The 15,401-nt window shown below is 51.3% G+C and overlaps 1 pseudogene; it reads left to right on the top strand.

The window, feature by feature from the left end:
* The first annotated feature begins 5,259 nt into the window (after positions 1-5,259).
* Positions 5,260-15,098, top strand: LOC116751168 (annotated as a pseudogene).
* Positions 15,099-15,401: the final 303 nt, after the last annotated feature.

Genomic DNA, 15,401 nt, shown 5'->3' with positions numbered 1-15,401 from the left:
CAGGCTCAGCGGCCATGGCTCACGGGCCCAGCCGCTCTGCGGCATGTGGGATCTTCCCGGACCGGGGCACGAACCCGTGTTCCCTGCATTGGCAGGCAGACTCTCAACCACTGCGCCACCAGGGATGCCCTAAATGGGCTTTTTTTTATAGCAATATACTTCCCAATGGTCCGTTCTCCAAGCCTCCCTACTGTGGCTTGGGGTGGTCCTTGGTGGTCAGGCTAGTTTTTGTGAACAATCATCACCCAATAAACAGAGGGGGGCAGAGGAGTATGAAGATGAGGAGGAGGAAGGGGAGGAAGGAGACTATTAATGACTACATTGCCTACAATAATACACCCTAGTGGTTTTTCCTAGCTGTGTGTGTCCTCTGTACTTTTCCTAAGTTTTCCTCCAGGCTTTCTGGCTCCCAAACCAGTTTGTTTGATCTTCTGCCACCTGGGCCAGGAATCTGGCAACTCTGCCAGCTGTTCCTGCCTTCAGTGTGGCCTCAGGGGCCTGTCTGTTGTTGATCTCAAACCTGCTTTGGGGCTGAGAGTTGGGTCAGATTTCATCAGCCACTATGGGTCTCCAGTATGGCTGGTTCCTGCTGCCCCCACCAGCCCTGATTATCTCAGCACATTTAAGGACAGAAGTAAGAATGAACATGTTTAAGAACGAACGGGTGTGCCCCACCCTATGCTGGGTCTTTACAGTCCTGGCATGGCTTCAGGGGACGGTCTTTATTGATGACCCACTTTTCCATGTCATTCAGGTTTCTGCTCAAAGGTAACCTCCTCAGGGAGGGCCTCCCAGATTGCCCCGTCCAGAGCAGTCCCCTTGGTCACTTTCTAGCATGTCTCACTCTGTTAATTTCCTTCATTACTACCACCATCTGACTTGGTCTTATTTCCTTTTGACTTCCCTCATCAGACGTGAGCACAACAATCCAGAGACCTTGTCTATCTTGTTTATCCCATGTCCTGAGTTCTAGCAGTGTGCCTGGTACAGAGTAGTTGGTCAAGTACAGTTTTGTTGTTGAGGAATGAACTACCTGAGAGGTATAAATCCACTTCTCCATTTACAGAGGAGGACATGAGGCTTAGAGAGGGCAATTGACTTGCCCAAGGTCACATAGCTAGTGAGTGGCAGCACTTGGATTTGAACTCAGTTCTGCTGAATCCAGAACTTGTTCCTTCCCAACAGCCGAGGAAGGAAAGGTGAAACTCCAGCCATCAGGCAGCCTGCCTGCTTCTTCCAGAGAGACTCCATGCTGATTCCTGGGAGGTGTGTCTTTATGGTGACACCAAATAAGAACTGCTCATCTGTTTTGTGTGCCAGCTATGTGCCCATCACTGTGCCAAATCCTTATTTCTTTTTAAAATTGTGCTTTAGTGATAGAAGTTATAGCAGCTCAGTGTGGATGAAAAATGCATTAGAGACTCCAATTCTACTTCCTCCAATTCCACTGTGTTGTGTGGATTCTACTGGATTTTTTCAATGCATACACAAACGTGCACACATACACGTTTACAAGTTTTGTTTGTAATTGAACTCACATACCATTTTGAAAGGTACTTTCCCCTACTCTCTCTGCCTGTGTCTGGTAAGACTCTTGCAACTCTCTGTGAGGTTATTTATTTATTTATTCTTTTGGCCACGCTGCATGGCATGCAGGATCTTAGTTCCCCAACCAGGGATTGAACCTGTGTCCCCTGCAGTGGGAGTATGGACTCTTAATCACTGGACCGCCAGGGAAGCCCCGATGTGAGGTTTTATCAGCCCATTTTGCGGATGTGAAGAGTGAGGTTCAGAGGGGTGGTGGGCTGTGCCCAAGTCTGGTGACTCACAGCAACCGCCCCCGCCAGTCTGGCACAGCTTTGCCCACTGCCTGGCTGTGGATGGGGGTAGAACAACCCCTGGAGAAGGGGCAGGGGGTGAGTGGCTCCCCTCCTTCCAACACTGGCTGGGGGACATTCCATAAGCCAGGCTTGTGTGATTTGGCATCTGAGATGTTCCTTGTTTGATGAGAAACCATTGGGGACAGTCCAGCCTGCTCAGGCACAGAACAGAGTGTCCCCACCTGAGGCTTCCCACCCCCCATGCTGTCTCCCTTTACCCTTCTACCATCTGATCCAGAAAGCTGGGAGACCTGGGTGATGGATCCTGCCCTCCAGTGGCCCCAGAGGCCTGCTGGGTTTTGAGTTCTTGGCCATGATGAAGGAATCTTCAACACCTGCTTCTGGATTGAATGTTGGACCAAATTTTGTCACCTTAGCTGTTTCTCCCAAGGACTCAGTAACTGCAGACACAGTGTGGGTGTTGAAAGAACAAGGACAGGCTTGCTTGTGCCTACTTCTGGGCACTTCACCCTGTGACCATGGGGCCCTTTCAACCACACAGTCCACTCCCCCTCTTCAGTTGGGTCCCTCTCAAAGGTCACCTCCTCCTGGAAGCCCTCATGTCCCTATCACTGTCTGGTACGTTCTTGATCATTTATTTGACCATCGCCCTTCTCCCCCTTAGAGGAGCCCCTTGACAGAAGAGACGATGTCTGCTGTGCTTACTGCTGTGCCTAGCATCTAGAATTATGCCTGGAACATAGTAGATGCTCGATAAACACATAGCCACACAGACCTGGCAAGTACAGATTTTTTTCCTCATTTTACAAATGAAAAAACTGAGGGAACAGACAGGGTAAGTTTTCCTAAGATATCTTGCAGAGCCTGACTCAGGTCTCTTAAAGCAGTGACTCTCAAACTTTAACAAGCACAAGAATCTCTGGGATCTGGTTAAAACATAAATTCTGATTCGGTAGGTATAATCCTGCAGCAATGATCTGTCACTTTGTAATGAACAGCTCCCAAAACGTAGTGACTTAGAACAGTGACTATTTTCTCTTATGATTCTACATGTCGACTGAGCTCAGATGGATGGTTCTTTTGTACCATGTGATGTCACCCAGGGCTGTGGTCATCTGGAGGCTCAGCTGTGCTGGACCATCCAGATGGCTCCCTCACGTGGGTGGAAATTGACACTAACTGTTGGCTGAGAGATCAGCTGGGGCTGTTGATCAGAGCTTTTCCATGGGGCTTGGGCTTCCTTATCGCATGGCAACTGGGTTCCAAGGGGAAGTGTTTGAAGAGCAAATGTAAACTTAAGCTACCAGTCCTCCTCGAGGCCCATAACTAGCATGGCACCGCCTGACCACACAATGTTAGTTAAGCAGTAACAGGCCAGTCGAGATTCAAGGAGAAGAGAAAGAAACTCCTCCTCTTATTGGGGACAACGACAGAAAATTGCAGCCATCACCTTTGCGGGTTGGAGCCCCAAGTTCTGCATCTCCTAGATGCTGCCGGTAAAACCAATGCTGCTGGTCTGAGGACCACATTTTGAGGAGCCAGTTCTTAGCGTTCATGGCTATAAAGGTCTCTTTCTTCCCTAAACACTTAATGAGCGCCCATCATATGCCAGGATTCACTTTCACTAGTGCTGTCTTGTTGAATTACTTCTCCGTGTGGCTGGAGGGAGTTATTGCACCTCTCTGGACCTCTGTTTATTCTTTTTTCCCTCTGCTTCTCCCGACCTCTATCTGGCTAGCCCTGCTGCCTCTCACCTACCTAGCCCTGCCCCTGGCTCTTCTCTGGATGGACCTGTCAGCAGGTGGATCCAACTCAGCAGAGGAGGGAAAGAATCTAGGGCAGCGCACCCAAACTTGCTGAGGGTTCCAGGATTAGCCAGCTGAAGCCAGATTGGGTAGGCCTGGAGGGAATGTGGTGTGGTGGTGGTGGTGGTGGTGACATTTGGGCATTTTCCCCAACATTGTGTTTGTTGCAGGAAGACTGTCTGTCCAAATCCTCTCATTCAGCAGCTCCATCCTTCAAACTCACCCTCATCTTGGAGGCTGACCATGAGGAGACCTCATGGGGGCTGAGACCACTTTGCAGGGAAATTTGGGAGCACGATCTGGATGTGATGTGTTCCCTTTTGTCCTTGTTCCCATTTCCCAGGTGGGAAGGCTGAGCCTGGAGAGGGTCGGCACAGCCCACAGTCACAGTGAGGATGCCCACTCAGGATCTCCCAGCTCTGCCCTCCCCTGTATGGACCCTGTTCTCTCTCTTGGCCCCTTGCAGCCTTACCCCTCGTGCCTCCAGGTGCCCTCTTCCGATTGGACCCTTTATCCCCTGAATCTGATGCAGGTAATCCCCAGCCAGGCTGGTTTCTCTGTTCCTGCTTCAGCAGTCATGTCTCGACCTAGGCCCTGGGCTGCTTGGAGGAAGGACTTGAACACCTTCCAGGCTGTGTGCCCTGGAAGGCAGAGGCTTCACGCCTCTGAACTTCCCAATTCTGTGCTGAGAGATGGTGCATGACGTCTTCCCGGCCCATGCATGGAGAGGAGCCCTGGAGATGTTGGGGACAAGACTGGGCAAGGCCCTGCTCACCTGACACCTGAACATTCATGATTTTACTTGTCGCACCCTGGCCTTGGAAGGGCAGGGCTGCTGTAAACTTGGGGGCTCAGGGTCACCTTTGCCCATTCCCCAACAAACCCATGTGGGAGGTACTGAGTCCTGAGAGTGCAGTGTCTGCGCCATGTGACCCTGAGCTGGTTCCTCTCTGGCCTGCAGCCTCCCGTTTTAAGTCTTGGGCAGACGCCAGGCGAGGAGGAGGCAGCCAGGCATGCAGGGATTGGCTGACTCGGCCAAGCCCAGCCTCCCTCAGTTCAGAGGTCGGACCAGGGAAGAAGGCCTCCCAGGAGGAGGGCAGAAGAAGTTGTGATGGACAAGCTGCTCTGACAGAAAGTGCCAGGCTAGTGTTGGCGGGGCTGAGGATTCTGGCCTGGGGCAGGAAGTGCATGCTGCTCTAGACAGCGTGGCTCCCGGGAGAGAGCCGGCCCCAGGGATGATGGTTTCCTCGTAACTGGAGCCCCTGACAACCTTCCATTGATTCACCACTGATTCAGTTTGGGCATTTCTTCATTTGTCTCTTCCTTCCTTTCTTTCTTTCTTCCTTTTGTTCTTTCTTTCTTTCTCTTCTCTCCTTCTCCCCCTCCTCCTCCCCTTCCTCCCCCTCTGGGTCTCCCTCCCCTCTCCCAGACCTTGTCTGCCTTCTCTGAGCCCTTCTTGCTCTGTCCCTAGCACTCACCATCCCTGCCCCTCTCTCCCTTGTTCCTGTCCCTCTATTTGTCTCTGCCTCACAGCTCACCATCATCGCCGCCCCCCGCCGCCTCCCATCCCTTCATCCTCAGGAGCTCACCCTCCACCGCGTCTGCCCTACAGGATGTTGCAGCTGAGCCTGTCCTGGCTGGGACTCGGGCCGGTGACAGCCTCCCCATGGCTACTCCTGCTGCTGGTCGGGGCCTCCAGGCTCCTGGCCCGCATCCTGGCCTTGACCTACACCTGCTACAGCAATTCTCGCCGCCTCCAATGTTTCCCGCAGCCCCCAAAACGGAACTGGTTTTGGGGTCACCTGGGCCTGGTGAGTGTGGATAGCAGGACGGTCTGGGGGATCAGAGTGGATGGATTTCCTGAGGGTTCAGGAATGGGGCTCAGGGACCTGTGGGTCTGGGATTGGGCTGGGGTCTAGGGTGGTAGAGAAGTGAGGGAGACCTCTTGCCTCACTCCCCCACTGGGTCCAATCCTGTCCTCTCTGTTCACTCTGTGCGCCAATGTTCTTACCTTTCCTCACCCCAAGTCTGTTTTGGGTCATGTTCCCGCCTGTCTTCCCCACATTAGTGCACATCTGAGGGGATCCCTGCGTGGGCTGCAGAGAGCTGGGTCCCCTGGTGGCCTCACAGTCCCCGCTGCTCATCTTGAGGCCTCCTCAGGGCCACTGTCTGAGGCCTGTTCCCTGGCTGGCACATCTCTGCTGGCCTCAGGCCAGTGTCTGCTCCTCTGTGGGCTTCTGCTTCCCCACAAGAATTAACTAAGACCTCCACCCCATCTTCCCCGCATGGGGGCACAGCTGGGTTGGAGGAGATGTGTGGGCAGTCTCTCCTCCCCTTCCTCAGGCACCTTCCTTTTCCTATCTTGCCTTCCACGCCCAAGACATATCAGTGAGCCCCACTGCCCAGTTTGGATAAAGGTGAACCACTCCCCCTTTCAGAAGAAATCACTCCGCCCTAATGGCCAAAATTCCTGGGCGGAGGCTTCTGGCCCACTTTCTTTTTTTTTTTTTTTTTTTTAAACATCTTTATTGGGGTATAATTGCTTTACAATTGGCCCACTTTCTTAACCTCAGCCCCAGAGGCCCTTCCTCTGTGCTGCATCAGCCTCCTTTTTGCCACAATCACACTTAAGATTTTTTCATCACCCATAAAGGCGCCACCTCCAAAGCCATTGATCTGAGGGCTACGTTCTCTGACCACAACCCCTCTTCCTTCCATCTGCTTTTTTTTCCTCCTCTCCTGTCCTAGACCCTGCCAGGATGTCCAATCCCCTCTACACCCCAGTTTAATGGCTTCCTTTCCATCCTACTTCCTTGGATACATCTAGCTTAGTTTCTCTTCCTTTGCACATGGGCTGAAGTCTCTTGCCAACTGGGCCTTCCTTCGTGGCTCTTTGGAAAAGCTTTGCCTTGTGTGAGCTCAACCCTTCACGGCCTCTGATCTCTTATCCACGGTGATACTAGAGAAGGTCACAAAACAGGTCAGAGGGGTGACATGTACATCCCCACCTGCCTATTTCCAATGGACTTCATTCTGCACAAAACCCCTGGTCTGCTTGAGCTGCTGTCTCCTTGTGCACAGAGATGCTTTTACTCATTTCCTCCCTTTCTCTGCTTGCTCTACCTGCTCCAGTCTGGTCCACAGCTCCATCATGCTCCTGCATGATGGCTGTGACTTCTAGGTCTCCAAATCCCATGGACTCCGTTGGGCCCCATCTCATCCACCTCCCAGCAGCTCTCTGAGCTTGTGGACCACCCTTTCCTCCTGGAACCTCCTTTTCCTCTCGGCTGCTCCTTTGCTCCGCCTTTGCATGTGGGGAAAGCCCCAGCATCCTAACCCCTTCTCCTTCTTCTCTCTATCCTGAGGCCATCTCCTTACCCAGAGCTCCAACTCCTAAGTGGACGATCAGTTCCCTCCATAAGTGAATTCCGAGTTCACTTCTCTCCTGAGCCCAAGGTTATGCATCCAGCTCCTTCCTCCTCTCCTCATGTGGGGGGTCTTATAAACACTTCATTCCTTGGTCAGAATCTGAACTCATGTCTCCCTCCCCAACCCTGCCCCTGCCCTCAGTCCAGTCCATCCTTCCAGTTGCCCACATCCCATACTTTGTGGCCCCTGAGCCTGCCTGTTCCTCTCACCCATGCATCTGGTCCTAATGTGCTGCCCCCCAAATCTCTCCTCAATGTCACCTCTCTGCATCTTCTGTCACCCGTGGCCCCATCCACCATCATCTTTCTCCAGGAAGCCTCTCCCAGCCTACTCTCTGGTCTCTTCATTGCCACTGTTGTACCCTCTTATCCACTCTCTCTTTAGCCCTGGAGAGATTTTTCTGAAATTCAGTTTAGATCATGCCACTTTTTGGCTGAAAACTGTTCACTGACTCCCTATTGCTCGGGAGATAAAGACTAAATGTTTTCTGGATCATCCTGGCTGTCCTCCTCAGCCTTGTGCATGTCATGGTCACTCCGAGCTTCTACTTTATCTCCTCAATGAACCAAGCCCTTCCCGCTGCAGGGCTTTACTTGGTTTCTCTTTTGCCTGGAAGCACTTTCCTTCCTGCGGTTACCCAGTGGATTCCTCCTTATCCATTTTCGGCTCAAGTATAATTACCGTCTCTAAGCCTCCCTTGACCCCCACCGCCCCCAGACCCTGAGCTATGGCTTAGCCCTACTCATGCTTAAATAGTTAATTGTTCAATTATTTGTTTATTATCCATCTCTCCCACTAGATGGTAGTTCTGGGGACAGACACGATATCTACAGTGACCCAGCCCAGGGACTGACATACAGAAGGCATTTAACAAATGTTTGATAATGTTGTGGTGGAGCCCTGGGTAACTTGCCGTCACTTCCCTTTGTTATCCAAGGCCAAAGGCACGAGCGTCCAGCTCCTCTCCTCTCCTCCCCCAGACCAGCTCATCACAGAACCGTATGTCCCAAGCTCATCGTAAAGTTTGCCTGAGATTATGGGTCTTGGGATGTTCTCAGAGAGCCCTGGAGGCAGCGGGAATGTTACAAAGTTACCACAGTTCTGATTCTCCCTCCAAGGGCTTGACTGTAGAGGTTGGTCTCAATCGCTCTTCTCTCCTACAATCTCTCTTCCTGTGTGACCTTGGCTGAGTCCCTCTCTCTCTTTGGACTGATCTCATCAAGTGCCTCAGGGTCCTCAGGGAGGAGGGAGCAGGGTACATAGGTGAAAACGACTTACGTTCACCTACCTGGAACACCCGGGGGCTTGGATGGGGTGTCCTGAAGGACAGGAAAGGATGCCTCACCAGAAACCAACCCTCCCTTCTTCCCCTTTTGGGGGATATGGCCTCAGCTTCATTTGTAATTGACATGACTTATGGGAGTGTCCACGGGTTCAGGAGTGATAGATGGATGGCTCAGATGTAGTACTATGAGAAATGGATAGATAGACAGGATGTACTAGATAGATAGATGATAGATAGATAGATAGATAGGTAGACAGGATGCACTGTGCACAAAGCCTCACCAACAGAAGGAGCTCATAGGTGAGAGGGACTGTCCTGATTGATGGGCAGAGTTCACGTGTGTCCCTTGGGGTTTGCCAGGGCTGGAAGGTCCCAGGACTGTAGACCCTTTACCATGTAGAGAACCGAAGGCTATGCGGATGGGCCAGAACATGAAAGGATGTGGGACCAAAACCCAGGAACAAGTCCTGAGGCTACCTGGCTACCCACAAACCTTTTCCATGGGGATCTCCTCCTGTGGCCACCCCTGGGGCTGGAACCACTCCCAAGATGAGAAAACTCCATTTTCTCGAGCTAAAGTCATCCTCCCTGTGGGCAGAGAGCGTGTCTTCTCCCTGTGCCCTGGGATACATCATTGGGACTTGAAGAGGCTCCAGTACCCTCCCCCAGAGTGAAGGAGCGAGAACAAGCGGAGATTCCCTCCATCTGTGCAGAATCCCACACACTGTCCACTGCAGAGGGTCCTTCTGGAGAGTGATGGCCCTTGCCTTGCTTGCAGGTCCCCCCAGTGGAGTAGGGCTTGAGGGACTTAACTCAGCTGGTGGCCACCTGCCCCCAGGGACTTATGATCTGACTGGGCCCCATCACCTTCCTTATCGTTTTCTGCCACCCTGACATTGCCTGGTCTGTTACCAGCACCACAGATGCCCGCCTGGAACACATGGTACTGAGTGCTGTGGAAGCATCTGAGGGCTGTGAGCCCCTCCCTGCCAAGTTTCTGGGAAGCCCCTGCATGTCCCAGCACTCCCCCTGCTCTTGGGCACCCTTGGTCATCTTTTTCTTTCTTTCATTTATTTGCCAACCCCATTCTGGTGTTCTGGACATTGCTTGGGGATTCTTGGGGAGAATCAGCCCCAGGCTTTGCCGTGGAGGAACCTCCAACCGTGGGCCTACAAGATTAGAGATACCACTAATCCTGTGTGGTCAGGGTGGGTCTGAGGGAGAGACAGGGGCTGGGGGAGCCCAGAGGGGAAGCAAGGCATCTGCTGTTTGGGCACGCTGGAAAGTTTCTTGGAGGAAGAGTTGTTGGAAGTGGGTCTGGAATAATTAATAGGCATTTTTTAAGGGAAGAAGAGAAAGTGTATTCTCTGGACAGGACTAGCTCACTCAAATGCCTGGAGGTGAAAGAGTGAACACTTGGCTTTTGAGCAATGGGGAGGAGTTCAGTGCAGCTAGAGTGATGCAGGTGAGAGGCAGAGAAAAGGTGGAGAGGAGAGTAGGGAGAGCAGGACTTCAAGACCAGGTAGGGACAGGGGATTGATTCTGAGAGTGGTGGGGAGCCATGGAAGGTGTAGAGATGTTGAGAAACAGAGATGGGGAGTTGGAGAGATGGACAGAGAAATAGGGGCAGAGAAAGAGAGAGATACAGAGAAAGAGTGAGGGAGAGAGACAGAGAGACAGAGAGAAGGACACAGAGAGAGATACATAAATGGAGCAAAAGAAACATACATATACACAGATACAAGCACATCTATCTATCTATCTATCTATCATCTGTCTATCTATTTATCATCTATCTATACATTTTCCATCTATTCATCCATCCATCATCTATCTGTCCACCTATCATCTATCTACAACTATCTATCCATCCATCATCATTTATCCATCTATCATCTAGTCATCCATTCATCCATCCATCCATCCATCTTTCTATCCATCCATCTATCCACCCATCATCTAATCATTTCTCTATCGTCCATCCATTCATCTATTATCTATCATCTATCTATCTATTATCCATCCATCCATTATCTCTCCCCACCTCTTTCCCCCACCCTCTTTCTCTCTCTCCCCCATCCCTCCTCTCTCTCTTTCTGTCAAAACACAGGGATGAAGAGAGTAAGGGGACAGAGAGACGTACATAGAGAGACATGAAAAAAAAAAAAGAGAAGCCAACAGAGAGAAGCTGACTTAGTGAGATGGAGAGAAGTATAGATCAATAATCCAGGTAGAAGAGGAGAAGGGGGTGAGTGGGTGTGGTGGGTAGGGGGATGTAGTGAGAAGTTGTAGCTTCTGAGGCCCCCTGCCAGGCCTGGCCTTATTCCCATCCATTCCCAGGTGACAAGCAATGAGGAGGGGATGTGGCTGGTGGAAGATCTGGACCACTACTTCCGCGAGGTCCACCTTTGGTGGATGGGGCCTTTCTATCCCATCCTGTGGCTTGTCCACCCTAACTTCACTGCCCCCCTGCTCCAGACTACAGGTATCTCTCCCAGGAGCCCCCACCCCAGCTTCTCCCCTGCCCCTGCTCCCAACCCTTCCCACTCCTGGACAGACCAGGTTGAGCAGGGGAATGGGCAGTATCGACAGAGACCTGCTGGGTAACTCTAGGCAGGTCCCTGGCTCTCTCTGGTTGCCAAAGACTTTTTCAGTTTTGAATGGTGGAAACTCAACACTGTTGGTCTACCATGTTGGATGTTCCAGGAGAGGTCAGAGAGTGCTGGGGCAAGCGTGGTGTCCTTGGTCCCTGTAAAGGCATTTTGTAGAGCGCTGGGCTGTGCTTGGGTGTTTAGCACATGTTAGACATGTAGGAGCCATGTCAAGGCATGCTGGGACATGTTGTGTCATGTTGGGGTGTGTCTAAGCATATAGGGTTGTGTCTTTGGGGTCTGCCTTTGCTCTACTCTGTGCTACGGAGTAGACCTTGTCTGGTCCCCCCCACCTCCCCCTTCCTCCCTGTTCCTCTGTTCATTGTCCCATTCCAAGCTATACTGGGCTTGGAGGAGAAATGTAGGCCCCTCCCTGGGAGCCTCCAGACCCCACCAAAAGTCCTTCCCTCCCCCTCTCCATGTTCTCTCTCTCATGTCAGCCACCATCATACCCAAGGACATGTTTTTCTACATCTTCCTGAATCCCTGGCTGGGTGAGTAACTGTGAGTGAAGGGGGTGAGGACAACCTTGAGGGCCCAGGGGAAGGTGTCACCCTTGCTCACTCCTCATGGCTGCCTCTGGTAGGGGATGGGCTCCTGCTGAGTGCTGGTGAAAAGTGGAGCCACCATTGACGCCTGCTGACACCTGCCTTCCACTTCGAGATTTTGAAGCCGTATCTGAAGATTTTCACCAAGAGTACAGACATCACGCATGTGAGTTTCTTGAACTCCGGGTCCCAGCTGGAGCCTTAGGAAAAGGGGAGTGGGCTTACACACATATGGTCTGGAATCCTGGCTCTGCTGGATGGCTTTGGGGGTCACTGATTTTCCTCTCCAAGCCTCAGTTTCCTCATCTGTAAAATCGGGATAATAATCCCTTCTTAAAGAGTGATCAAGATGATGTAGTGCAATCGTGTTCCTGGCACATAGTAGGTGCTTAGAAGGCTTTAGTTTCTAGTCTGCTTCATGGAAGCTCTGTAAATTCAGGACAGAAATGATAAAGATTGCATAGTAGTTCTTTCTGCATTAGGTACCACCTTAAAACCCATGGACTCCAAAGAATTAGTGTTTATTGTTGTTCATGAGATGATGGGTCAGTTGAGTCATTCTTCTCGCCCTAGCTGGAATTATTCATGTGTTCGTGATCGTGGGTAGGTTCCGAAGACAGCTCTGCTGATCCAGGTTCAGCTTTGGCACATGTCTGGGGCTCGGCTAGCTGTCAGCTGGTTTAGGATGGCCTTGGTGGGACAATGGACTCCTGTATTTGTCTCTCATCTTCCAGTAGGCTAGGCTGGGCTTGACTGCATGGTGGAGGCTGGGCTCCAAGAGAATGAGCCTGGTCTCAGAACTAGCACATGGTAGTTTCCACCTCCTGTTGACCAAAGCAAGTCCCAGCTCAGCTCAGATTCAAGAGAAACAGGTTCCACCTCCTAATGGAAGAGCTGAAAAATCTCACTGCAAAGAGTGAGGGTAAAGGGAGGGATAAAGAAATGGGGACATTTTTGCAATTGTCCACCACTATGATAATGATGAAGATGATGATGGTAGTTAACAATTATTTAACACTTACTGTATATCAGAGATAGTGGGCCAAGTCCATGGCATGTGTTGTCTAATTTCTTTTCACAATCCTATGAGGTAGAGATGATTGTCATTGCCATATTAAAGATGATGAAATGGAAGGTCAGAGAGGTTAGGGAAATTGCCCAAGATCGCTCATTAGTAAGTGAGTTGTGCGTGGTGGGGCAGAAATTCTAACTTGGTTTGTCCAACACCAAAGCAGGTCATCTTAACTGCTACTAAAATTTGACAGTGGAAAAGCCAAATGGAAAACAATGAGTTGACCAAGGGCACAGAGAACATAAGAGGCAGAGCTGGACCTTGCAACCAGGTCTCCTGACTACCAGCTGTGGGGGTCTTCATGTCTTGATAGTAACAGCTTCCACTCCCACTCAAGCCTTGTCTTCCCTGGAGATAGGTGCTTGGGGCAGAGGACCAAGAGGCCAGGTCTGGGGGAGTCCATCCAGGTGGTTGAGATTGGGGAGGGGCTCAGGAGGGGGAAGTCTCAGCCCCAGCTCTGCCCTCTTCTCTGTCCAGGCCAAGTGGCAGTGCCTGGCTTCAGAGGGCAGCACTCTTATGGACATGTTTGAACACATCAGCCTCGTGACCCTGGACAGTCTGCAGAAATGTGTCTTCAGTTTTGACAGCAATTGCCAGGAGTAAGTCTCAGCCCAGGGCCTGGGAACATGAGCCATAGACCCAAGGGAGTAGAAGGGGGAGGGAGGACTGACCAGGGAAATCAGAAGGGCCTTCCTGGAGGAGGTGGGTCAGAGCTGGACATTGAAGGACAGGGAAAGGGAAAGCAAAGGAGCTATCCTTTCAGGTAGGTAGAACTATTTGATAAAGGCCAGGAGGCTAGGATGAACAGAACATGTGTAACAGTGAGGAGACGCCTTGGGTATGAGGTTGGAGGAGTGGGCAGAGTTATATCTTAAGGACATTCTGAAGTCAGACAAAGAGGATATGGACTTTACCCTGATGTTTCCAGGAAGCCACAGAAGGTCTTTGACCAGGTGAGAGTTGTGGTCAAAGCTGAGCTTGAACATCTGACTTGAGAGAAGACTGATTGTTGTGTAGGCACAGGATGTGAGACCACAGAGGGGAGGAAACTTGAGCTTGGTGGAGAAAATGTGGCAGATTTGGGGGAAACTGAGAAAGAATGGCAGGTCTAGATGTTGTGTGGGAGAGTGGAGAGATGAGCACGATTCCCGAGCTCTGCTCTGGGATCTAGGACATGAGGCAGTTCACAGAGATGGGAGGCAGAGAGAGAAACATGATTGAAGGGCGCTCTTTTCTGGATGGGATGTGGTCCTGGGTTACTGACTGGAAGTGCTCCTGCAGTATGAGATCATGAAGGGAGGCAACAGCTTAAAATATGTGAAGCCTAGAAACCAGGAGCTTCCTCCTATCAGGGTTCCCAAGACTTCCTATCAGGAAACAGTCTCTAACGACAGATGGCCCACAGATATACAATGCTGCTTCTTAAGGCTCTCTCTGGTCTGACCCTGTAGGAAACCCAGCGCATATATTGCTGCCGTCTTGGAGCTCAGTGCCCTTGTGATGAAATGGACTGAGTAGATCTTCCTGCACGTGGACCTCCTGTACTACCTCACCCGCGATGTGCAGCATTTCCATAGGGCTTGCAACCTGGCGCACGACTTCACAGAGGCTGTCATCAGGGAGCGGCATTGCACCCTCATTAGTCAGGGTTCCCAAGACTTCCTCAAGGCCAAGGCTAAGGCCGAGACTTTGGACTTCATTGATGTGCTCCTGCTGGCCAGGGTACGCTTCTCTGGGATCTAAATTCAAGAGATAGACTGGACCTTGTTTTCAAATGTCAGGTCAAAGAACTTGGACTTGATTCAGAGAGTGCTAGGGAGTTATAGAGGGTGCTTGAGGAAGGGAGGGACAGGTCAGAGAGAAGTTTTAGATGTGACTGTGTAGAAGGCTGTCTGGAAGGAGTAAACAGGAGGCAGGAGACTAGGGAGGAGTCCTGTGGGGTGGGCTCTGGAGATGAAGAGGGAAGAATCCTGCTTGGATGCTGGAGCTTCAGGGACTATCTCAGGTTAGGCTCAGGTGTCCCCAGAACTGGTGTGATTTGGAGGATCTTGCTTTCTCTCCAGGGTGAAGATGGGAAAGAACTGTCAGATGAGGACACCTGAGCTGAGGCTGACACCTTCATGTTTGAAGGTGAGGGTCCCAGTGTGGGACTACAGAATAGGCAGGGGTCTCTTCATCCCAGGGACTTGGCAGCTGGGCCCTGGATCACCCCATCTTGCCCATCCTTCCCATCGTCTTTGTGGGGGGGCGGTGGCGGGGGGCTTAACATGGTGCTGTCCACCCTCTGGTGCTGAAGTAGCCCAGAGACCCAAGCCTGTCTGGCTGACCCTCAGGCCATGACACCACAGCCAGTGGCCTCTCTTGGGTCCTGTACAACCTTGCAAAGTACCCAGAATACCAGGAACACTGCCAGCAGGAGGTGTGAGAGCTCCTGAGGGACCGTGAGCCTAAAGAAATTGAATGGTGAGTACAGGTCCTCATGGTCTGTTCCTGAACCCTTCTCATTGTCTCTGCTCCCCAGCTGGGATAGTGGAAAGATCTTTTTGTTGATTCTGTCATTATTGCTTAGTGGGAATAGGAGCAGAGCCCAGAGGCAGGGTCTGATACCCAGTCTGAATAGCGGGTGAAAGTTTGTAGTCTTTTGGGACACAGAGATCTGAGTGTTCACATTAATGCCCCACTAACTTGCTATGTGACTTTAATAAAACCAATTCCCTTATCTGAATATCATTTTTCTCCTCTATAAATTGGGGGTGGAGTGGGGAATCTC

Source organism: Phocoena sinus, chromosome 3 (assembly GCF_008692025.1).
Source record: "Phocoena sinus isolate mPhoSin1 chromosome 3, mPhoSin1.pri, whole genome shotgun sequence".
Taxonomy (NCBI): domain Eukaryota; kingdom Metazoa; phylum Chordata; class Mammalia; order Artiodactyla; family Phocoenidae; genus Phocoena; species Phocoena sinus.
This window is presented reverse-complemented; position numbering and strand designations above follow the sequence as displayed.